This window comes from Triticum urartu, chromosome 5A (assembly GCF_056163025.1).
Source record: "Triticum urartu cultivar PI428250 chromosome 5A, HENAU_Tu73, whole genome shotgun sequence".
Lineage (NCBI taxonomy): Eukaryota > Viridiplantae > Streptophyta > Magnoliopsida > Poales > Poaceae > Triticum > Triticum urartu.
The window spans coordinates 681,963,032-681,989,244 of NC_141877.1; the positions used below are offsets into that span (position 1 = coordinate 681,963,032).

The 26,213-nt window shown below is 46.1% G+C and overlaps 1 pseudogene; it reads right to left on the reverse strand.

Annotated features, from left to right (window-relative positions):
* The window catches only part of LOC147974121 (uncharacterized), a 34,373-nt pseudogene extending 11,670 nt beyond the window's left edge, over positions 1 to 22,703 (reverse strand).
* Between the last annotated feature and the right edge of the window lie 3,510 nt (positions 22,704 to 26,213).

Consider the following 26,213-nt stretch of genomic DNA (forward strand, 5'->3'; position numbering starts at 1 on the left):
TTGCTACCATCATCTTTCAACTTTGCTTTCTCAAGGAACGCATTAAAATTGAACGGAACAACAGCACGAGCCATCTATCTACAATCAACATAAACAAGCAAGATACTATCAGGGACTAAGTTCATGATAAATTTAAGTTCAATTAATCATATTATTTAAGAACTCCCACTTAGATAGACATCCCTCTAATCTTCTAAGTGATCGCGTGATCCAAATCAACTAAACCATGTCCGATCATCACGTGAGATGGAGTAGTTTCATTGGTGAACATCATTATGTTGATCATATCTACTATATGATTCACGCTCGACCTTTCGGTCTCCGTGTTCCGAGGCCATATCTCTATATGCTTGGCTCGTCAAGTATAACCTGAGTATTCCGCGTGTGCAACTGTTTTGCACCCGTTGTATTTGAACGTAGAGCCTATCACACCCGATCATCACGTGGTGTCTCAGCACGAAGAACTTTCGCAACGGTGCATACTCAGGGAGAACACTTCTTGATAATTTAGTGAGAGATCATCTTATAATGCTACCGTCAATCAAAGCAAGATAAGATGCATAAAAGATAAACATTACATGCAATCAATATAAGTGATATGATATGGCCACCATCATCTTGTGCCTGTGATCCCCATCTCCGAAGCACCGTCATGATCACCATCGTCACCGGTGCGACACCTTGATCTCCATCGTAGCATCGTTGTCGTCTCGCCAATCTTATGCTTCTACGACTATCGCTACCGCTTAGTGATAAAGTAAAGCATTACATCGCGATTGCATTGCATACAATAAAGCGACAACCATATGGCTCCTGCCAGTTGCCGATAACTCGGTTACAAAACATGATCATATCATACAATAAAATTTAGCATCATGTCTTGACCATATCACATCACAACATGCCCTGCAAAAACAAGTTAGACGTCCTCTACTTTGTTGTTGCAAGTTTTACGTGGCTGCTACGGGCTTAAGTAAGAACCGATCTTACCTACGCATCAAAACCACAACGATAGTTTGTCAATTTGACTCCGTTTTAACCTTCGCAAGGACCGGGCGTAGCCACACTCGGTTCAACTAAAGTTGGAGAAACGGTCACCCGCAAGCCACCTATGTGCAAAGCACGTCGGGGAAACCGGTCTCGCGTAAGCGTACGCGTAATGTTGGTCCGGGCCGCTTCATCCAACAATACCGCCGAACCAAAGTATGACATGCTGGTAGGCAGTATGACTTGTATCGCCCACAACTCACTTGTGTTCTACTCGTGCATATAACATCAAATCATAAAATCTAGGCTCGGATGCCACTGTTAGGGAACGCAGTAATTTCAAAAAATTTCTTACGCACACGCAAGATCATGGTGATGCATAGCAACGAGAGGGGAGAGTGTTGTCTACGTACCCTCGTAGACCGCAACGGAAGCAGTGACGCAACGTAGAGGAAGTAGTCGTACGTCTTCTCGATCCAACCGATCCAAGCACCGTTACTCCGGCACCTCCGAGTTCTTAGCACACGTACAGCTCGATGACGTTCCCCGGGCTCCGATCCAGCAAAGCGTCGGGGAAGAGTTTCGTCAGCACGACGGCGTGATGACGATGATGATGTTCTACCGACGCAGGGCTTCGCCTAAGCACTACAACGGTATGACCGAGGTGGAATATGGTGGAGGGGGGCACCGCACACGGCTAAGGAACAATCTCAAGGATCAACTTGTGTGTAGGGTGCCCCCCTTGCCCCCGTATATAAAGGAGCAAGGGGGAGGCCGGCCGGCCTATGGGGCACACCAAGGGAGGGGGAGTCCTCCTCCTAGTGGGAGTAGGACTCCCCTTTCCTAGTCCAACTAGGAGACTTGGGGGGGAAGGAAAGAGAGGGAGAGGGAGAGGGAAAGGGGGGGCCGCGCCCTCCCCTCCTAGTCCAATTCGGACTCCCTTGAGGGGGGGCGTGCCACCTCTTGGGCTGCTTCCCTCTCTCTCCCCTCAGGCCCAATAAGGCCCATTACTTCCCCGGGGGGTTCCGGTAACCCCTCCGGCACTCCGGTTTTCTCCGAAATCACCTGGAACGCTTCCGGTGTCCGAATATAGCCGTCCAATATATCAATCTTTATGTGTCGACCATTTCGAGACTCCTCGTCATGTCCGTGATCACATCCGGGACTCCGAACTAACTTCGGTACATCAAAATGCATAAACTCATAATAACTGTCATCGTAACGTTAAGCGTGCGGACCCTACGGTTCGAGAACAATGTAGACATGACCGAGACACGTCTCCGGTCAATAACCAATAGCGGGACCTGGATGCCCATATTGGCTCCTACATATTCTACGAAGATCTTTATCGGTCAGACCGCATAACAACATACGTTTTTCCCTTTGTCATCGGTATGTTACTTGCCCGAGATTCGATTGTCGGTATCCAATACCTAGTTCAATCTCGTTACCGGCAAGTCTCTTTACTCGTTCTGTAATACATCATCTCACAACTAACATATTAGTTGTAATGCTTGCAAGGCTTATGTGATGTGCATTACCGAGAGGGCCCAGAGATACCTCTCCGACAATCGGAGTGACAAATCCTAATCTCGAAATACGCCAACCCAACATCTACCTTTGGAGACACCTGTAATGCTCCTTTATAATCACCCATTTACTTGTGACATTTGGTAGCACCCAAAGTGTTCCTCCGGCAAACGGGAGTTGCATAATCTCATAGTCATAGGAACATGTATAAGTCATGAAGAAAGCAATAGCAACATACTAAACGATCGGGTGCTAAGCTAATGGAATGGGTCATGTCAATCAGAACATTCATCTAATGATGTGACCTCATTAATCAAATAACAACTCTTTGTTCATGGTTAGGAAACATAACCATCTTTGATTAACGAGCTAGTCAAATAGAGGCATACTAGTGACACTCTGTTTGTCTATGTATTCACACATGTATTATGTTTCCGGTTAATACAATTCTAGCATGAATAATAAAAATTTATCATGATATAAGGAAATAAACAATAACTTTATTATTGCCTCTAGGGCATATTTCCTTCACTTCCCTGATACAGGGTCCAAGGTTCCGCCAGCCCCGAAGAACCAAGTCCGGCAACGGTCTGGCCAGTTCATTGTCTCTGGTTCGATCCCTTTATCAAGAAGATCATTCTCAGCCTAGGCCCACTTAGGCCGAGCTACGAGGTAGCCACCTGACCCCGTGCGATGGTGAAGATTCTTCTTCGCAACATTTTTCTTGTTTGTCGCCGACATCTTCTTACTCTTTTCCGATGTCTTGTGGTCCACAAATGCGGGCCAGTGATCTCTGATCTTCTCATATCTGCCCTTGAATTCTGGTGTCTCTTTTTTACGACAAACCTATTCAGCTCTTTCTTCCACCTCCTGAATAGGTCTGCCATCCTCTTAAGAGAAAAAGACTTGATTAATTCCTCTTTAACTGGCTTCTCCGGATCATCCTCTGGCGGTAGGGTGAAATTTGACTTCAGCTCAGTCCAAAGATCATTTTTCTGCATATCATTGACATAAGACACCTCAGGGTCTTCTGTAGCCGGCTTTAACCATTGCTGGATGCTGATGGAGATCTTGTCCCTAACCAGAACCCTGCACTGAGCAACAAATGCGTTCTTTGTCCGGATGGGTTCAATCGGTTGGCCGTCGGGTGCGATTGCTATGATCTGAAACCTTTCATCCGAGCTCAACTTTTTCTTCGGGCCTCGTCTCTCTACCAAACTTGTGCTTGATCCGGAGGGCTAGAAAAAACAACAAAGACTTAATTAATATGTGTACATACCAAAACAATGAATGCATCAATTAGCTAGTCAGCACAAGCTTAACTAATATATATATATATATATATATACCTGGCTAGACTCGGTTCGGTCACCGGAGCCGTCATCACGGTCTCCTTCTTGCACCGGCATTGGGTCACCGGAGCCGTCCTCACATTCTCCTTCTTGCACCGGCATTAGGTTACCGGAGCCAGCTTCTTCACCCTCTCCTTCCAGACCATCGATGTCGTTGAGAAACAACGAGCAGACGGCATCACTTCCTTGTGCGATTATGTCGCTCAACAACACTTATTTTGCTTCGTCTCGGGCGGTGTCCATAGTTTCTACAAATATTTACAACATGGCAATTATAATTCAAACATGACAGATGGATATATTAGTGGCAAACGTAGAACTAGCTAGCTAATCACAGTAAGGAATCATGTTATCGGGGAGGGGGTATATCGACCCCCCCCCATGTGTTGAAGCTATCGGGAGGGGGTATATCGACAACGACGACATACGTACATGGGAAAATAATATTATCGGGGAGGGGGTATATCGACCCCCCCCCCACGTGTTGAAGTTATCGGGAGGGGGTATATCGACAACCCCCCCCCCCCACGTGTTGAAGTCATCGGGAGGGGTTTATATCGACAACGACGACATACGTACATGGGAAAATAATATATTAGGGAGGGGGTATATCGACCCCCCCCCACGTGTTGAAGTTATCGGGAGGTGGTATATATATCGACCCCCCCCCTCGTGTTGAAGTTATCGGGAGGGGGTATATCGACCCCCCCCCCTCATGTTGAAGTTATCGGGAGGGGTATATCGACGACGACAAACCCGATAAAACATAAGAAAACGAAGAAGAAATAAAAAGAGGAGAAGAAGAAAGGAATAGAGGAGACGATCGAAGAAAAAAAAAGAAGAAAAAAAAGAGGAGAAGAAGAAAGGAATAGAGGAGAAGAAGAAAAAATAGAAAATTTCTATTTTTTCTTCTTCTCTCTATTCCTTTCTTCTTCTCCTCTTCCTTTTCTTCCTCTCCTCTTCTTCTCCTCTTCCTTTTCTTCCTCTCCTCTTCTTCTCCTTTTTCCTCTTCTTATTTTCCTTTTTCCTCTCCTAAATATATAAAACTTTTCTAAAAATGAAACTAACCTAAATCAGAGAACATATATAGATAATCCTTTTCTAAATATTTAAATCTAACTTTTGCATATATGAACATATATACACAGAGAACATACAAACATATATATACATTTTTATAAAAAAGCAAAATACAAAATACAAACATATATATGAAAAAAAATCTGAAAAGAAGCAATATACACAATATATACTGACATATATACATAATATACACAATATACAGAAGCATATATATAATATATGAAAAAAACAGGGGAGGGGCGCCGGCTGGACCAACGGAGGGGCAGGGCGACGGCGACGGGCGGGCCGGGGGACGGCGACGGGCGGGCCGGGGCGACGGCGACAGGCGGGGCGGGGCGACGTACGGTGACGGGCGGGGCAGGGGCGACGGCGACGGGCGGGGCAGGGCGACGACGACGGGCGAGCCGGGGCGCGCGACGCGCGTCGGGGCTGGGCGGCGACGACGTCGGGCGAGGGCACGGGCGACGGTGAGCGGGCGGCAACAGCGACCTCGGGCGGCTAGGGGAGGCAACGGCGACGTCGGGGCAGGGGCCGGCGTCGAGGAGCAGCGCAGCAGGCTGGCGGCGTCGTTGGAGAAGAATGGCGGGTGGGGGAAAAATTTCCTAAGTGTTTGGTTATATAGGAAAGGCATTGGTCCCGGTTCGTGGCACCAACCGGGACCAATGCCCCCCTTTAGTCCCGGTTGGTGCCACCAACCGGGACCAAAGGCCTTGCGCTGGCGTGATGGTGAGATTTTTAGTCCCACCTCGCTAGCTGAAGAGCACCAGCACCTGTTTATAAGCCCTGCTCTTTGTTCCCTTTCGAACTCCTCTGAACTGCAAGCTTACGGGCCTAATTGGACACTGCAATGCCTGTGGGCCTACTGGGCCTGCTGCGGGCCTGAATCCTGGCCCATGGATGGGTTTCTAGTCGTATTCGGGCCGTGGTGGCCCAGTAGGTGGTATTTTTTTCATTTTTGCTATTTATTTTTTTCATTTCTACTTAGAACTAAATACTTATAGTTTTTTAGTGATTTCTTTTTTCTTTTAGGTCACAAAAATTATAAACTTTCTTTTAGTGCCATTAGTTTTAAAATTTGAATAGTTTAAATTTGAATTTTTTAAAATTTGTGTGAATCACTCGTTTATAAATAACTTTACAATAAAAATTGATTTTTGAGTCATTCTTTTTCCTGCTATTTAATATTACTGTGTTTTATCATTATTCTCAATTTGGTAATCTTAGTTAGTCATAACAAATATTATAGGCATTTTTTCTTTTTTTGCTATTTATTTTTTTCATTTCTACTTAGAACTAAATACTTATAGTTTTTTAGTGATTTCTTTTTTCTTTTAGGTCACAAAAATTATAAACTTTCTGTTAGTGCCATTAGTTTTAAAATTTGAATAGTTTAAATTTGATTTTTTTAAAATTTGTGTGAATCACAAGTTTGTGATTAACTTTACTAAAAAATGAACATAGATGCACCTATAGAGAAAATTAAACCTAAATTCATAATCAATTTCTATAAATTTCAGAGAAATTCATTATGAATTTAGGTCAAATTTCCTGTATAGGGGCATCTATTTTCACTTTGAGAGGAGCTCAACAAGGCAGAGAGGGACGGGCTTATAAACCGGTGTGGGCGCCCTTCGGTTGGCGAGGTGGGACTAAACTCTGGGTGCAACGAGGGCCAACCCTTTAGTCTCGGTTTGTGGCACAAACCGAGACTAATGGTCATGGGCCAGGGGCGAGCCCTATTTTTCTTCTAGTTTTTTTGTTTTGTTTTCTGCATTATTTATTTTCTTTTGTCTTTTGCTTTATTTTTTAATTCTTTTTGCTTTTAGTTTTAGAAAAATTATAAACTTTCTGTTAGTGCCATTAGTTTTCAAATTTGAAAACACTTTTTTAGTTTTTTTGTTTTCTTTGTTGCTTTATTTATTTTATTTTGTTTCTACTTACAACAAAATACTTATTGTTGCTATTTTTATTTTTTTCCCGATTTTTTTGTTTTGTTTTCTGTATTGTTTATTTTCTTTTGTTTTTTGCTTATTTTTTAATTCTTTTTGCTTTTAGGTCAACAAAATTATAAACTTTCTGTTAGTGCCATTAGCTTTAGAAAAATTATAAACTTTCTGTTAGTGCCATTAGTTTTCAAATTTGAATAGTTAAAATTTGAATTCTTTGAAATTTGTGTGAATCACAAGTTTGTGATTAACTTTAGTAAAAAAATGAACATAGATGCACCTATAGAGAAAATTCGACCTAAATTCATAGTTTTCAAATGTACTCTGAAAAAGTTGGCATAGCATACTCGTCTGTTACAAATTTAGCATGGTATCATCATAATGGTTGCGGGAGAAAGAATTCACTTTTTCTTCGCTTGTGTCATTTGCTTATTGCGCCGTAACCATGGATAATCTTCATCGTTTATCAGGATGCTTGGGTCATCCTTGACATTGAAAGGAGGAATTTCATGAAACTTTTCATAATCTTCAGACATGTCTATCTTGCCCTCCACTCCTAGGATGTCCCTTTTGCCTGAAAGAACTATGTGGCGCTTTGGCTCATCGTATGATGTATCCGCTTCCTTATCTTTTCTTTTTCTCAGTCTGGTAGACATGTCCTTCACATAGATAACCTGTGCCACATCATTGGCTAGGACGAACGGTTCGTCAGTGTACCCAAGATTTTTCAGATCCACTGTTGTCATTCCATACTATGGGTCTACCTGTACCCCGCCTCCTGACAGATTGACCCATTTGCACTTAAACAAAGGGACCTTAAAATCTTGTCCGTAGTCAAGTTCCCATATGTCAACTATGTAACCATAATATGTGTCCTTTCCCTTCTCGATTGTTGCATCAAAGCGGACACCGCTGTTTTGGTTGGTGCTCTTTTGATCTTGGTCAATCGTGTTCCCATTTATCTCGTATCGTTTGTAAATCAATACAGTCAAAGATGGTCCCCTGGACAACAAATACAACTCATCACAAACAGTGTTGTCACCTCTGAGACGTGCTTCCAACCAACTGCTGAAAGTCATGATGTGTTCACAGGTAATCCTGTCGTCGCACTGCTCTGGGTGTTTGGAGCGCAGACTGTTCTTGTGTTCATCGACATACGGGGTCACCAAGGTAGAGTTCGGTAGAACTGTGTAGTGTGCTTGAGACCAAGAATATCCGTCCCTGCATATTATTGAGTCACTTCCAAGAGTGCCTTTTCCAGTCCGTCTCACCTCATACCGCGATTTAGGGAGACCTATCTTCTTAAGGCCAGGAATGAAGTCAACACAAAACCCGATGACATCCTCTGTTTGATGGCCCATGGAGATGCTTCCTTCTGGCCTAGCGCGGTTACGTACATATTTCTTTAGGACTCCCATGAACCTCTCAAAGGGGAACATATTGTGTAGAAATACGGGCCCCAGAATGACAATCTCGTCGACTAGATGAACTAGGACACGCGTCATGATATTGAAGAAGGATGGTGGGAACACCATCTCGAAACTGACAAGACATTGCGCCACATCACTCCTTAGCCTTGGTACGATTTCTGGATCGATCACCTTCTGAGAGATTGCATTGAGGAATGCACATAGCTTCACAATGGCTAATCGGACGTTTTCCGGTAGAAGCCCCCTCAATGCAACCGGAAGCAGTTGCGTCATAATCATGTGGCAGTCATGAGACTTTAGGTTCTGAAACTTTTTCTCTGGCATATTTATTATTCCCTTTATATTCGACGAGAAGCCAGTCGGGACCTTCATACTGAGCAGGCATTCAAAGAAGATTTCTTTCTCTTCTTTCGTAAGAGCGTAGCTGGCAGGACCTTCATACTGCTTCGGAGGCATGCCGTCTTTTTCGTGCAACCGTTGCAGGTCCTCCCGTGCCTCAGGTGTATCTTTTGTCTTTCCATACACGCCCAAGAAGCCTAGCAGGTTCACGCAAAGGTTCTTCGTCACGTGCATCATGTCGATGGAAGAGCGGACCTCTAGGTCTTTCTAGTAGGGTAGGTCCCAAAATATAGATTTCTTCTTCCACATGGGTGAGTGTCCCTCAGCGTCTGAGGGAGTCCTGGATTAGGGGGTGTTCGGATAGCCGGACTATACCTTCAGCCGGACTCCTGGACTATGAAGATACAAGATTGAAGACTTCGTCCCGTATCTGGAAGGGACTTTCCTTGGCGTGAAAGGCAAGCTTGGCGATACGGATATGTAGATCTCCTACCATTGTAACCCACTCTGTGTAACCCTAACCCTCTCCGGTGTCTATATAAACCGGAGGGTTTTAGTCCGTAGGGGAGAACAACAATCATACCATAGGCTAGCTTCTAGGGTTTAGCCTCCTTGATCTCGTGGTAGATCTACTCTTGTACTACCCATATCATCAATATTAATCAAGCAGGACGTAGGGTTTTACCTCCATCAAGAGGGCCCGAACCTGGGTAAAACATCGTGTCCCCTGCCTCCTGTTACCATCCGCCTAGACGCATAGTTCGGGACCCCCTACCAGAGATCCGCCGGTTTTGACACCGACATTGGTGCTTTCATTGAGAGTTCCTCTGTGTCGTCACTTTTTAGGCCCGATGGCTCCTACGATCATCGATAGCGATGCAGTCCAGGGTGAGACCTTTCTCCCCGGACAAATCTTCGTCTTCGGCGGCTTCGCGCTGCGGGCCAATTCGCTTGGCCATCTAGAGCAGATCGAAAGCTACGCCCCTGGCCATCAGGTCAGATTTGTAAGCTTAAACTACACGCTGAACGACCGCGGAGACTCGATCTTCGACGGATCTGAGCCACTGCCAAGCGCGCCGCACTGTCACGAAGGGCACGATCTAGCTCTGCCGCCAAACAGTGCCCTGGAGGCCGCACCTGTGTCCGCTCCGACCCTTAACTCGGAGCCAACCACACCAATCGAGGGCGAGTGGTTAGACACCGCCTCGGGGGCTGCAATCGCTACGGCGATTAAGCCGAACACCAGCCTTGTCCCCTGCGAAGCCCGTGACCCTAAGGCGTCGGACTCTTCCCCGGACTCCGAACCTTCATTGCACCTACCAATCGAAGCCGATTGGGCACCGATCATGGAATTCATCGCCGCAGATATCTTTCAGCACTCGCCCTTCGGCGACATTCTGAATTCACTTAGGTCTCTCTCTTTATCAGGAGAGTCCTGGCCGGACTATGACCGGCAGGATTGGGATGCGGACGACGAAGCAATTCGAAGCCCACCCACCACCCACTTGGTAGCCACTGTCGATAATTTAAACGACGTGCTCGACTTCGATTCCGAAGACATCGACGGTATGGACGACGATGTAGGAGACGAACATGAACCAACTCCTATAGGGCACTGGAGAGCCACCTCATCTCATGATGTGTACATGGTGGACACACCTAAAGGAAGCGACGACGAGGAACACAGGGATGCAACGAGGGATCGTTCTCTCGAAAAGCAATCAAAGCGGCAACGTAAACGCCGCTCCAAGCCCCGCCTCGACAGAGACATCAGCCATACAGACCCAGTCATAAAGCAGGACGAGCCGGCGGACGACGAACAGGGCAACTTGGATAAACAAACCGAACAACCTGTCCCCGGCGAGAACAGCATTCCGGACGACCTTACGCCAGACAAGCTAATGGAGCAGAAGAACCTCCACCGAAGGCTCGTTGCCACTGCGCGTAGCCTGAAAAAGCAGAAGCGGAAGCTCAAAACTGCGGAAGATGCACTCAGAATCAGATGGAGCAAAGTACTCAACACCGCAGACAAATACGGCAGCAGTCGCCACACAAAAAGCTATCCGAAGCGAAAGCTACTGCCGGAATTTGACGAGGAGGCCTTAGAGCCCCCGCAATCAAAAAATAAGAAAGCCACCCGGTCGGATAGACGACCCCATGGCCAGAACAAAGCGGCAAGCGGCGCCGCACACAAGTCGGCACGCGACCCACTCAAGGATTCACATCAAAAAGACGGCCCAGCTAGATCTATCTATGGGACAAGAAAGCAAGCTCTCGTAAGCAATGCAACACAACCAATATCCGAACATCACGGCACACCCAAATACAGGGGTGCCGCACACCCCCTATGTTTCACCGATGAGGTTTTGGACCATGAATTTCCAGCGGTATTCAAGCCCGTAAACATAGAGGCGTACGATGGTACAACAGACCCTGGAGTCTGGATTGAGGATTATATCCTCCACATACACATGGCAAGAGGAGATGACCTCCACGCCATAAAATACTTACCCCTCAAGCTTAAAGGGCCAGCTCGGCATTGGCTCAAAAGCCTTCCCGAAAACACCATTGGAAGTTGGGGAGAGCTCGAAGACGCTTTCCGGGCAAATTTTCAAGGGACCTATGTCCGCCCTCCGGATGCAGACGATCTAAGTCACATAACTCAACAGCCCGGAGAGTCAGTCCGGAAATTCTGGAACAGATTCCTTACTAAAAAGAATCAGATAGTCAACTGTCCGGACGCCGAAGCCCTAGCAGCTTTTAGGCATAATGTTTGAGACGAATGGCTCGCCAGACACCTCGGCCAAGAAAAGCCAAGAACAATGGCAGCATTAACAAGCCTCATGACCCGCTTTTGTGCAGGAGAGGACAGCTGGTTGGCAAGATGTAGCACCAGCGACCCAAGTACATCCGAAACTAGGGATGGAAACGGAAAACCGCGACGCAACAAGGACCAGCGCCGGACTAAGGAAAGTAGTCCAAAGAGCACGGCAGTCAATGCCGGATTCAAAAGCTCTTGGCAAAATCAGAAAAAGCCGCCCCTCAAGGATAACAGGGACGAGCTATCCAACTTAAACAAAATCTTGGACAAGATATGTCAAATACACAGTACTCCAGGGAAGCCTGCAAACCATACCCACAGAGATTGTTGGGTTTTCAAGCAGTCCGGCAAACTCAACGCCGAACACAAGGGGCTCGACACACCAAGTGAAGACGATGACGAACCCCAAAAGCAGAGCACCAGGAAACAAAAGAATTTTCCACAAGAAGTCAAAATAGTAAACTTACTTCACATAACAAAACAAGCGGCGCCCACAGAGGTACGCACCATACGGCCTATCCCAAAGGATTCTTGCCACTAGTTGTTAAAACCGATCACCTTCCATCATCTGGATTACTCTGGAAGTATCTGGAACGTAGGCTAGACTACCCTGGTATTAGATCCAATAATCGGCGGACTCCACTTTACAAATGTCCTGATGGATGGCGGCAGTGGTCTAAACCTGATATATCAGGACACAATCCGCCACATGGGGATAGACCCAGCAAAAATTCGCCATAGCGAAACCTCCTTTAAAGGGGTAACACCAGGCCCGGATGCCCATTGCACGGGTTCTCTCCGGCTAGAAGTTAAATTCGGCTCCCCCGACAACTTCCGTCGTGAAAGGCTAACCTTCCATATCGCCCCATTCTCAAGCAGCTATCAAGCACTAATGGGACGCGAAGCTTTCGCTCGCTTTAACGCAATTCCGCACTATGCATCTCTTACGCTTAAGATGCCCGGTCCATGAGGCATCATCTCATTAAAGGGAAAGCATTGAGATTGTGCGGCTGCCTTAACAGCCCCACAATAAAACGGCTTCACCAGCCAAAGCATCTAAACAGGTTGTCAAGACCACGTACACGGCTAAACGAGTCCGGCATAAAAATACAACCGGTAAAGGCTTAATAGCCGTATACCCCTGTACTAGGGGCTCCGTGCATATAAAGCAAGAGACAATCAAGCTCAATTTTAACCATTTCAATTTATACTTTGTTTATTTAGTATAACTTCTGTTCGGCACGACCTTTCTTCAGCTAAATTCCTCTCTTTTACAGATGAACACCGTGCTGCGCCCGTCCAGGATACGGCACAACGGGGACACAGGCGCAGACATGCAGCAGGGACCCGTTCCAAGGATTCTTTTCAGATTAAGACCCTGCGTAAACCTTTTTTACTGTCTCTTGTTGATATACATCCCCTGGTTTTTGGTATAACCAAGGAGGAGGCTGGCGTCTTGGCATGTGGCCACGTCAGAATTTTGCGCGTACCTGGACACTAGGGGCTTATAACTAAGGGTGATGTTTCGCCCGCCCTCATAAAGACCGAATACCTTAGGGAGTGTTTGGCGTCGCGAGTTTTGCCTTATATGCATCAGCTCCGAATCATGTCTTTGGTCAAATGTTGGGTTGCCCGGCTCCTGTGTTTTGCTGCCTTACGTTCCGCTCTTTCGGCTAAGGCGGCACCAGGAGAACTACTGCGGTTGTGCCCCGGTTTGGCCAGGCGAGCACCTCAGTAGAGAAAGCCGAAAACTGACTGTCATGATATAGCGAGAGACTGGTCAACCACTCGATGACTCACCGGAATCTTTAGGATTCCTCCGCATTAACGAAGGGCCGTTTCCCGGTCAGGCACATACGCGCCCCGAGTTCGGGCAAGCGCAGGCGCCACCAGGGGCTATATAAGTAGCCCCACCGTCAAACTCCTATGGCTAAGTGAAAGTGTTAAAGCATCATAGTCCGATTGCCTAGTTCGCTGCGCTATCACCTCCTTTGTAGGACCAAGACGTTGGATCAAGTGTGAAAACGCGCCTTCTGCGAACACCCCCGCAATATTTGCGTGCGGGCTGAAGCCGACGACTGCCATCTTTCAGATTATATATACATATATCTTAAACGGCCGCACAGGAGGTGTTACAATACTTGAAGGCACAAGTATAAAAAGCTTCTACAATTTATCAAAACATTGTTTTACGATAACATATGCTATTTGAACATAACATCCTTCGAGCATTGTGTCTCTATCACGCGAGCACCTTGAAGGACTTCCTGAAAATAGTGCTCGGCAGGTACTCGGCTTTTGTCTGAATCTCGGGATGCAACAACGGTGGTCTCCATCTCCGCCCAGTATGTCTTGACACGGGCAAGAGCCATCCGTGCACCCTCTATGCATGCTGACCTCTTCATCGCATTAATACGCGACACCGCACCAAGGAACTGCTGCACCAAGTTGAAATAACTTTTCGGCTCTGGCCTCTCTGTCCACAGATGGCTCATGACACACTTCATGGCAATTCCGGACAACCTATTCATCTTAGCCCATTCGGCCAGTCGATCGGCCACTGACAGCGGATGCTCCGGATTATGGAACTGCGACCAGAAGAGCTTTTCCACTTCGCGATCTTCTTGATCCCGAAAGTGTTCGGTCGCATCTGCAGCACTCGCTACCAAATCCAGATAGGTGTCCGCCGTACTCCACATTCGGTCTAGCGGAGCATGTTTAGGATCACAGAACTTCCTCCGCAGCATAAATGGCTTTCCAGCGGCGATCTCTCCGTCCTGACGCAGCTCCTCCTTCACAGCTCTCATCGCAGAGCGAGCATCCTTGGCATCGGCAACGGCCTTCTCCAGGTCCGTCGGTCCCGCCCGGTCTTCTTTTTCAAGAAGCTTGCAACGGTCAGCAGCGCTCCCCAGCTTCACGGCCATCTCGGTCATTTCCTTCTTACTTCGGCAGTGAGCAGCCTGTTCGGCTTTCAGCTCTTCAACTTCCTTTCCGGCAGCCGCATCACTTTTTCTGGCTTGCTCCTTGGCTCGGGCAATTTCCGCCCGAAGATTCTCCATGGCAGCCGCACCATCTGCATCAAGCACACACATAGTAAGATACTGGCACAAAGCTCCTCTTACTAGGTGCCACCGGAGGAATTACATACCTTGTGACTCGTCAAGTCGCCTGTTAACAAGCGCGATGTCGGCATCTGCCACGTCAAGTTGCCGCTTTAGCTCGGCAAATTCATCAGTCCGGCTGGCCGCCGGACACTTCGCCACCTACATATGAAGGTGGCATTTTAATCCTTGGGTTATGATCCTCTGCGCGCCGTCACTTTTGACAACGAACAGAGTCTCAGGGGCTACTATCTACACAGGGCGCATCTTGTTTATGCGCAACTGTCGCAAAAGTGTACATTATTTCACATACCTCAAAATCTGTCAGTAAACTTCTGACGGCCTAGTGCAATCCGCTCTCCGCAGACGAAATCCTCTCAATCATTGTACCCATCAAGGCACGGTGCTCCTCTGAGATAGACGCTTGCCCTAGCAGATCCTTCAGCTCCTCCGACCACGCACCGGACGGTGCCGGACTCGCCCGATGACCCTTTTCGAAGGCCGGACGCGGAGACCTTTGGGGGTCCAGACGACTACCTTCCGGCCTTGCCGGATTCGGAGAAACCCTCCGCGACGACACCTCAGGGTCGCCCGCCTCGCTAGGTGGTACGGCAGGGGGAGGCATTCCGCTCTCCATCATCTCCGGAAGAAGGTCTTCTGAAGATGAGCTCTGCTGAGAAGGGCTGAGGTCCGAGCTACAAGGTAAAATTTCGGTTACTCTTCTCAGATATAAGGCAAGGATTTCTCTCATCTATTTATATTAAAAAGTACTTGATGGGATCACCTTAATAAAGATAATTAGCTAAGAAAATCCCACAATAATTAGAAACATCCGACCTTTAATTTATCAGATTAAATAACCTCAACCGGTAGATTAGAGTTGATAGGAATTACCCACCTATGCCATGCACTAATTTTTTCTAGGCCTTTTCGATAGGAATTACCCACCAATGCCATGCACTAATTTTCCCTAGGCCTTTTCTATTAATCAATTCCCCGTTACTTTCTCTATTTACCCTAAAAAGTGTTTCCCATCAATCCAGCCTCCATCGTCATGCCGCCAGGGTGTTTTGAGGCGGATGCCCTCGGTCCTTCTCGTGGAGCTAGATGGATCCTCTCCTTCCCTACAAGGCTACACCACCATGGGATCCTCTCAGAGCTAGCTGGTGGCACTCCTCCCCAGCATGACTGGCTGCACACGTTCTCTGCTATGGTGATCCTCACACAGCTTGCTAGAGCGGCTCCTCCCATACATGGCTAGCTGCAACGTAGATGAACGACTGACGTGATCTAGCGGACATAAAGATCTGACCACGGATTCCCCATAGATGAACGACTGACGTGATCTAGCGGACATAAAGATCCGTGAAGAGCGAGGTGAAACGTACGTATAACCAGCATGAGAACAACAAGATATATGTTCAGTTAACAGCAGGGAATACCTCAATTCTTTACACCATCGATCAGGTCCTGACCCTCGCCTTCCCTCTAATCATGAATCATACAGATCGGCAGATTACGCTGATGGATCCAATCCTTAATGCAGGTCAGCATGAGATAAACGGAAATTCGCAACAAATAAAATATCCTACATGTATGTCGGTGATCTTTCTTTTTTTTTTTGAAAAGTCGGATCACCCCCGGCCTCATGTCGGTGATGTTGCCCAGGGCGACTACATGGACAAGCCCAGGTGATCGAGCTAGGCACCTGTAAGTGCATATCAAGCTATATATATTATATCGCATATGGTTTATATACTGTTTTATATTTTGATTAATATTTTTCTTATGTATTACACTTTGTAGACCTGAGCAGCTACATAATACGAGGTCTGAAGTATGTCGGACGCAATTATTTGATACACCTTTTTATAGATGCATGTATTGTGTGCATGGAAGACCATGCTTATGTATGGGTATCTCATCCTCAGCTCTGTCCACACTTCTGTGGTGACGGGTTGCAGCAGAATCACAACTATATCTTGGTTAGGTTTGCAAGCATCTCCGTGGAAATCATGGGCAAACATAATTAGAAAAGCTTGGAGATAGAGAACTAATGGAGCGCCTTCCTTCTCATCCTTGGACTGGGAGGTCATGTGCGCAGACTGCTAGGAAGTTAAAGAAATTTCCGTTTAGCAGCAAGGTGAGCTGCACATACCTTGCTATCTACCTACCCAAGCCCTACGATATGCATATATAAGATGGCAGTGTGTTTTTTTTCGTTTTTCTTTGTGCTGGAGTGATCAGTGTGCTTTCCCTATGTTAGTCTACTCTTTAGAAGTTGAATGATTTATACAATGTCATAGACAATGATATGTATGCCATTGTTCATCTGAAGCTTGATACTCTTCAGAAGTTGGATGATATATTTGTGCCACTGTTCGTCTGCAGTTTGAACTTAATTAGGTCTCGGCAAGAAAAAATCGAGAAGCTCGGAGGTGAAGCAATAATACATCATTTTCCTTCTGATGTGGAACGGTGCCTCATGTGTTTTTCTTGGCGTGACATACATGGACAGCTGCTGAAGGAGAACAAAAGGGAGAGCACGCATGGGTGAGTGAGCAGTTCAGTGTCAGCGTTCTGCCTCAGTCGTTCCACATCCTAGAGCAGACAGCCCTCGACCTATGCAAGGAGACCCATGAAATTATGGTTTAGCATTATCCCCATGATACTCTCGGATTATATACTTACTAGCTGCGACCTTTAGCTCGACAATGAATAGGTAACGGCAGGTTTATGCGTGACTAGCCACAACTGGTACTGTAAACAATGGTTCGATTATGATCTTCCCATAACCATCACATGTCCATATATTGATTGCTGATTACCTTTTTTAGTTTACACCTGCAAGATGATGCTGAGTTAAACACAGGCAAGCTGCTCTTGCCAGTAGCGGGGCAACGAAGTTCTTATTGCACCGAGACTGTACAGAAGATTAACCAAATGTTGAGAGACTACCATCGGTTGGTTATATTTTTCATGGTATTTCATTTCTTTTCTTGACAACCCTCTCCGGTTAGCACATACTTTTGTTTAGGAATTCCTGACTAGCAAAGTCTTTGTAGAATCCAATATATCTCATTTACTTAGAAACAATAGTTTGATCCTTAGTAAACTTTACAGCCAATCACTATCTTATTTTACAAATCAATGCTAAAATGATATTAACTTAAAGTTGACACGCTTCTTGTGGAAACCTTAAGGGTAATTGCTACAGTAGAAATCGTAGTTTGGTGTCCGTTTACCAATAATTTTTCCATCGATCTTAGTGGTCACAAAGCAATAGAATAAGACAGGAGGAATATAAATCAAGTCACAACTTCTACTTCTTATTTGCTCCTGATGTAAAATGTAGTCTATGCCATTTTTCTATGTTTGTTCAGGTTTCTTAGGTATGTATCGGGCGAAACTTGTGCAAACACTCATATACTAAAGGAGAAAACAAGTTATATTTGATATTTACAAGACAACCATTTTGTAGCTAGGTAGAAAAATCATGCATATCTTAGTGGAATAGTTCAAATGTATATTCACAAAACAAGTATTTTTTAGCTATGTTGACAAGCTCAATTTATCTCCCATATGCAGTTAAAAACATGGAATGATAACTATTATCTAGAAGAAGTATATAACCTTGATAATTGTTTTTATTACTTATCTTTCATGTATATACGTCATGTGGTGTGTCTTATCCTATTCTTACATGGTCTTTTATGATAAGAGAGATGCTGGATATATCGTGTGATTGCGAGTTAGTAAAATAGTCAATAGATTGCTAAGTTATTCGATAACATGATTTTATTTTGCTATTAGTTGCATTTTGGTTGTACGTATTTTTTGCACAATGGGTCAGTCAAGCCGGCCCACACCACAAACACAATACACACAAGGATTCGAGCACATAGCATTAAAAGACAACAACAACAACAACAACAACAACAACAACAACAACAACAACAACAACAACAACAACAACAACAACAACAACAACAACATAGCCATCAGATATTTCCCCGAAACATGAAAGGGGTGCCTCTTATACTAAAAATCAAGACCAGCACAAAGAACCAGAAAATATTTACTTCTTTCTTACTATCTTAATTAAATACTAGCCCGCGCGAAGAGCGGGCCACTCTGCTAGTTTCTTAAAAAGAAAATCTCTCTCTACTTACGGCTCGGTGAAGGGCTGATCCCCTTGAGGGCATAATTCGGCCGAGGTATCCCCCGGCGCAAGACCCTTTGAGGAGGATTTCTTCCCCCGCTTTGAGGCCATGGTCTCCAGGTCTTCAAAGGCGGTCCTCTTCTTCCCCTGAGGAGAGGAATTTTCGATTCCTCCCTTCCGAACAGCCTCCTTCGAGGAGGCCGTAGTTTCCTTGTCCCCTCCCTTGCTTTCCTCCAAAGGCACAATCTTCAACATCCTGACCAGCACGGGATCCGGCGCGGTCTCAGGGAGGGGAGTCGGACACCTAATAAGCTTTGCTTTCGCTATCCACTCCTGTTTAAAGGACAACTCTTTTAAGGGCAAGTTTATGACAAATATACGGATAGCGAGTCCGGGCACAAGGCTACTTACTTGAGTATCCGGGCGATTGCAGCTCAGACCTGCGTCCTCGGTTAAGTCCGGACACATTACTTGTGATCCGAAGAACAATTTATACATCTCCGCGGGTGTTGCGCCCATAAAATGCTGGAGAGCTCACGGTCCCTCCGGATTAAACTCCCACAGGCGAAGGGGGCGACGTTTGCCGGGCAGGGTTCGGCGGATCAGCATGACCTGCGTCACTTTAACCAGGCTGAGGTCTCTTTCTAAGAGATCCCTGATGCGGCCCTGCAGCAAGGGCACGTCCTTCGATGGCCCCCAGTCTAGTCATTTATTGACCCATGACGCTAGCTGTGGTGGGGGACCCGAGCGAAAGGCAGGTGGCGTCACCCACTTGGTACCCCTGGGAGCGGTGATATAGAACCACTCCCGTTGCCATAAGCCGAGCTCCTCTTGAAAAGAGCCCTCAGGCCATGGAGCATCAGCATTCTTGCTTATAACAGCACCTCCGCACTCTGCGTGCCGTCCCTCGATCATCTTCGGCTCTACTTGAAAGGTCTTGAGCCATAGTCCGAAGTGAGGAGTAACACGCAGGAAGGCTTCACACATGACGATGAATGAGGAAACGTGGAGGATGGACTCCGGAGCTAAGTCGTGAAATTCCAGCCCATAATAAAACATGAGCCCCCTCACGAAGGGATCCGTCTGGAAGCCTGGCCCCCGACGGAAGTGAGACATGAACACCACGCTCTCGCCAGGCTTGGGAGTGGGAATGGCCTGCCCTTGAGCAGGCAACCTATGTGAGATTTCGCCGGTCAAAAACCTGGCCTCTCTCAGCTTTAGCACGTCCTCCTCCGTAACGGAGGAGGGCATCCATCGGCCTCGAAGGTCGGAACCGGACATTGTCGAAGATCCGAAGCGCCTGAAATCTGGGGCTTGGGTGTTGGAACTCGAGGCGAAGGGCGAACTCGTTTGAGATTGAAAGAAAGGAGTAAGGCCTTGGTCTCTTTATAAGAGGTTGAATACCAAGGGCCCTCCCCGTAACCGTTTGGGACTCTCCTTTAATCGAGAAAACATGCCAACGGGCACGATTGGGTTACCCACGTCCGTATTGATGAGGATCCCGTAAATAAAGGGGGACACGATCTCTGCTTTGACAAAGACGTGCCAAGGAAACCGCCTCGCAAAACGCGCTGAGGTGGGGGAGTAAAAACGATTTGAATAAAGGCTTGGCCGTAGTGTGATGTCACGCCACGGAATACGTCAGCAGATTAGATTTGTGTAAATATTATTCTCTCTACGGCGATATGTGGAAACTTATTTTGCAGAGCCGGACACTATCCTTTGTGTTCAAAATCTTCTATGGAGGAGGAACCCGCCTTGCAATGCCGAAGACAATCTGCGCGCCGGACTCGTCGTCATTGAAGCCTGGTTCAGGGGCTACTGAGGGAGTCCTGGATTAGGGGGTGTTCGGATAGCCGGACTATACCTTCAGCTGGACTCCTGGACTATGAAGATACAAGATTGAAGACTTCGTCCTGTATCCGGAAGGGACTTTCCTTGGCGTGAAAGGCAAGCTTGGCGATACGGATATGTAGATCTCCTACCATTGTAACCAACTCTGTGTAACCCTAACCCTCTCCGGTGTCTATATAAACCGGAGGGTTTTAGTCCGTAGGGGAGAACAACAATCATACCATAGGCTAGCTTCTAGGGTTTAGCCTCCTTGATCTCGTGGTAGATCTACTCTTGTACTACCCATATCATCAATATTAATCAAGCAGGACGTAGGGTTTTACCTCCATCAAGAGGGCCCGAACCTGGGTAAAACATCGTGTCCCCTGCCTCCTGTTACCATCCGCCTAGACGCACAGTTCGGGACCCCCTACCCGAGATCCATCGGTTTTGACACCGACAGCGTCATTCGGAACAGCTAGTGCGCCGGGACCCTTTCCAAAGATTACGTGTAAATCATTGACCATAGAAAGTACGTGATCACCGGTACGCATGGCAGGCTTCTTCTGGTGATCTGCCTCGCCTTTGAAATGCTTGCCTTTCTTTCGACATTGATGGTTGGTCGGAAGAAATCGACGATGGCCCAGGTACCCATTCTTCTTGCATTTGTCTAGGTATATACTTTCAGTGTCATCTAAACAGTGCGTGCATGCGTGGTATCCTTTGTTTGTCTGTCCTGAAAGGTTACTGAGAGCGGGCCAATCGTTGATGGTCACGAACAGCAACGCCTTTAGGTTAAATTCCTCTTGTATGTGCTCATCCCACGTACGTACACCATTTCCATTCCACAGCTGTAAAAGTTCTTCAACTAATGGCCTTAGGTACACATCAATGTCGTTGCCGGGTTGCTTAGGGCCTTGGATGAGAACTGGCATCATAATGAACTTCCGCTTTATGCACATCCAAGGAGGAAGGTTATACATACATAGAGTCACGGGCCAGGTGCTGTGATTGCTGCTCTGCTCCCCGAAAGGATTAATGTCATCCGCGCTTAAAGCAAACCATACGTTCCTTGGGTCCTTTGCAAACTCATCCCAGTACTTTCTCTCGATTTTTCTCCACTTCGACCCGTCAGCGGGTGCTCTCAACTTCCCGTCTTTCTTACGGTCCTCATTGTGCCATCGCATCGACTTGGCATGCTCTCCGTTTCTGAACGGACGTTTCAACCGTGGTATTATAGGAGCATACCACATCACCTTCGCAGGAACCCTCTTCCTGGGGGGCTCGCCGTGAACATCACCAGGGTCATCTCGTCTGATCTTATACCGCAATGCACCGCATACCGGGCATGCGTTCAGATCCTTGTATGCACTGCGGTAGAGGATGCAGTCATTAGGGCATGCATGTATCTTCTCCACCTCTAATCCTAGAGGGCATACGACCTTCTTTGCTGCGTATGTACTATCGGGCAATTCGTTATCCTTTGGAAGCTTCTTCTTCAATATTTTCAATAGCTTCTCAAATCCTTTGTCAGGCACAGCATTCTCTGCCTTCCACTGCAGCAATTCCAGTACGGTACCGAGCTTTGTGTTGCCACCTTCACAATTGGGGTACAACCCTTTTTTGTGATCCTCTAACATGCGATCGAACTTCAGCTTCTCCTTTTGACTTTCGCATTACGTCCTTGCATCGACAATGACCCGGCGGAGACATCGGGCACATCGTCTGGTTCCTCTTGATCTTCAGCAGCTTCACCCGTTGCAGCATCATTGGGCACATCGTCTGGTTCCTCTTGATCTTCACCAGCTCCCCCCGTTGCAGCATCACCGTATTCAGGGGGCACATAGTTGTCATCGTACTCTTCTTCTTCGCCGTCTTCCATCATAACCCCTATTTCTATGTGCCTCGTCCAAACACTATAGTGTGGCATGAAACCCTTGTAAAGCAGGTGGGTGTGAAGGATTTTCCGGTTAGAGTAAGACATCATATTCCCAGATTTAGTGCATGGACAACACATAAAACCATTCTGCTTGTTTGCCTCAGCCGCATCGAGAAACTCATGCACGCCCTTAATGTACTCGGAGGTGTGTCTGTCACCGTACATCCATTGCCGGTTCATCTGTGTGCATTATATATAACTAAGTGTCCAAATTAATAGAAGTTCATCATCACATTAAAACCAAAGTACACACATAGTTCTCATCTAACAACATATAGCTCTCCAGAGCATCTAATTAATTAAACCATACATTGAAACTATGTAAAACATTTCAATGCAAAAACAAATGCGATCATAATCGCAACCAAGGTAACAATTGATCCAACGGCATAATGATACCAAGCTTCGGTATGAATGGCAGATTTTCTAATCTTTCTAATCTTCAAGCACATTGCATCCATCTTGATCTTGTGATCATCGACGACATCCGCAACATGCAACTCCAATATCATCTTATCCTCCTCAAATTTTTTTATTTTTTCCTTCAAGAAATTGTTTTCTTCTTCAACTAAATTTAACCTCTCGACAATAGGGTCGGTTGGAATTTTCGGTTCACATACATCCTAGATAAATAAAATCTATGTCATGTTGGTCGGCATAATTTTCATAAACAATAAATGAACCAATATTTATAAAGATAATATATGTACCACATCTGAATCATAGACAGGACGAGGGCCGATGGGGGTGGATACCAAAACCATCGCCCTATATAAGATGCAATAATGAAAGTAAGAAAATAATACAAGTATCTATGTAAACATACAAGTAAGAATATTTTTTCCTTTCAGAAAGAAGATAAGAACAAGAGGCTCACCACGGTGGTGCCAGCGATGAGCTCGGCACGGGTGATCAACGGCAGTGAAGACGGGGACGGGGCGTGACGGACCGCTAAACCTAGACAAATATTGAGGAAAATGGAGCTTGGAGGTCGAGCTTGGAGAGGAGAAAGCTTAAGTAGTGTGGTCTCGGTTCTGGACTGAACCAGGACTAATGAGCTGACCCGGCCTGGACCTTTGCCCCCTTTTCTACTAGTGTCTGTTGAGTTCCGGTGAAGACGGGGCGGCACAATAAACTCGAGTGAGATGGTTGGCGTAGGTTGACGGCACGGCGCGGCTCCGGTCGCGAAGGGTCTCGCGAGGAAGAAGAAGTAGTGAAGGAGATGAGGCAAAAGGTAAAAAGAAGGACCTCGTGCCTATTTATAAAGAAAAGGGCAACAGTAAATGGCTGGTGCAAAAATCGAGGAGGCACAATAAATGTTACAACAAGGGAACGCCTCGATTCTTGGACTGACAGATTTATACAAAGATTCGTTATGACGTAATAGAGGGTTTCCCGAAATCATGAGGTGATGTATTCTCTTTATTATGGCGGGCTATGGAGATTTTTCTAGAATACGGTTAAGAGAAGTGAAAGGAAGACTCGCCAAACGGAGGAGTTTAAGATTGACATGAACAAATTCGAATCAATCTGGGGCCTAATGTTGAGGATATGACCCCGCAATATAAACCGCCCAGGAAGGGCCGGGTTAGACCATTGGCAACTCACGAAGTTAAGGTTTCAGACATGCCCAAGTGTTGGAGGGGCGACTCATAAGATGGGCCGACTTAAAGCCCAAGACCAGAAGACGGTGAGTGGCCCAAAGGCATAAGTTATCATATGGTGACTTGCCTTACTAGGCAAGGTGATTTAGAGCGTGACTCGGTCATGGGTCGTAACCCGACCCAGACTCAAGCCGGCGGCCTCGACCTGTATATAAAGGCGACTCCCTAGCATAGTAGAGGACAAACAATAGTTCGATAGCTACGTCAAGCGAATCCGCTACCTTGTAATCGATACTGAAGCAATAGAAACACAAAGCAGGACATAGGTTTTACCTCGATCAAGAGGGGCCGAACCAGGGTAAACTCGGGTCTCTCGACCTGCTCAACCCCGACAAGCTAATCACCATAGCAATAGCCTCGCAACTAAGTCCTTTCACTAGGGCATCTGTCGTGACAAAATCACGACATAAACGGACTCCAAAAGTTCCATAAAAGCAATTTTACTTCGTTTTGGAATATTTAAAAAAATTGAAAAATAATAAGTAGTCCGAAAAGCGCACGAGCAGACAACAAGCCTGGGGGCGCGCCTCCCGAGCTTGTGGAGCCCTCGTGTATATCCCGGACTCCGTTTTCTCTCAGATTACTTGTTTTTCACGGTAAAAATTCATGATTTGACTTTTGTAAGGAGCTGATTTTGATCCATATGTTTCATGCTATGTTTAGATTTATCTTAATTCTTCTTTCGTAGTTGCGGATGCTTTCGAGAGAGGGTAATAATAAGTGGGTTGCTTGGTCAAGTAAGCACAACACCCTAACACTGATCCACCCACATATCAAATTGACAAAGTAATGAAGGTGAATCAACTAAACATGATGAACATGACTAGACGAGAATTCTCATGTGTCGTCAAGAACGCTTTGCTCAATATAAGAAGTACTACCGGCATGTCCTTTGCAACAAAAAGGATTGGGCCACCTTGCGGCGCCTTTGTTACTATCATTACTTGCTACTTGTTACGAATTACCTTACCACCATACTATCTGTTACTACTATTTATAGCACTTGCAGAAAATACCTCGCTGAAGACCGCTTGTCGATTTCATCTCCTCTTCGTCGAGTTCGACACCCTTAATTATCGAAATGACTATGATTAATCCCTTATATTTGTGGGTCATCAGAGACCAAATCAATGATACAACCCAGAGGCCTAGGGGGGGCCATGACATGAGCGAGGTCTAAAGACCCAAATCTAGGCTGAAGACCTCGATCCAGTTTGCGTACATAATAACGGGAGAGAAAATAGAGGAATTATAATCCATTTGGGGATACAGTTGGGGAGCATCCGCCCCGATTCATTCCGATCTTGTGTTTAGACGTCCAAAAAACAAACAAAATAAGGGGGCATGCGTACATAATAACGGGAGCGCAATGGAGATAATTTTATGGCGCAATAATTTTGTCTTGATTACGACTTCACAAGGTACCCCGCGGACTTTAGAGGTGGCACTCCTATATATCTACGTCCGAGTATAAATGAATCTTCAGCCATCAGACTCTAACAAATGGAGGTTTCATATCTTTTTTAACAGTACCATAAGAGTGCTCATCGTGCATGCAAATTTCATTTTAAAAGAAAATCCCATGAAGAAATAGAAAAGAAAGAAGAGTGTGCACGAGCACGATACGTACCCAAAATGTCATCTGGAAATTCAGACTGGATTTCACCTTTTACCTCCAATATGTACATTCGCGGCACACCAGTCACCCCATTTCTTCATGAGCATTCGTCTAGATTACCCTATTTTAAAAACTGCGTACCATGTATCTCTCATGGTTGTCGATTGTAAAATGTGTGCGGTGATGATCACGGTTAGAGGATACCACAAGGACGGCGTGGTGTGGAACCCATGGAGAAGAGAAGGCTAGACATGATCGTCGATCCTGTCCTGAGATCTTTAAACATTGTTGTTAAAGTATGTACCTAACATGCGGGTCATATATAATAGTAGGCAAAATGCTAAAATGGATTAAAATCGAGTACACAGTTTTTTAGATGGGATATTTCGATACAACATCCACAAAATC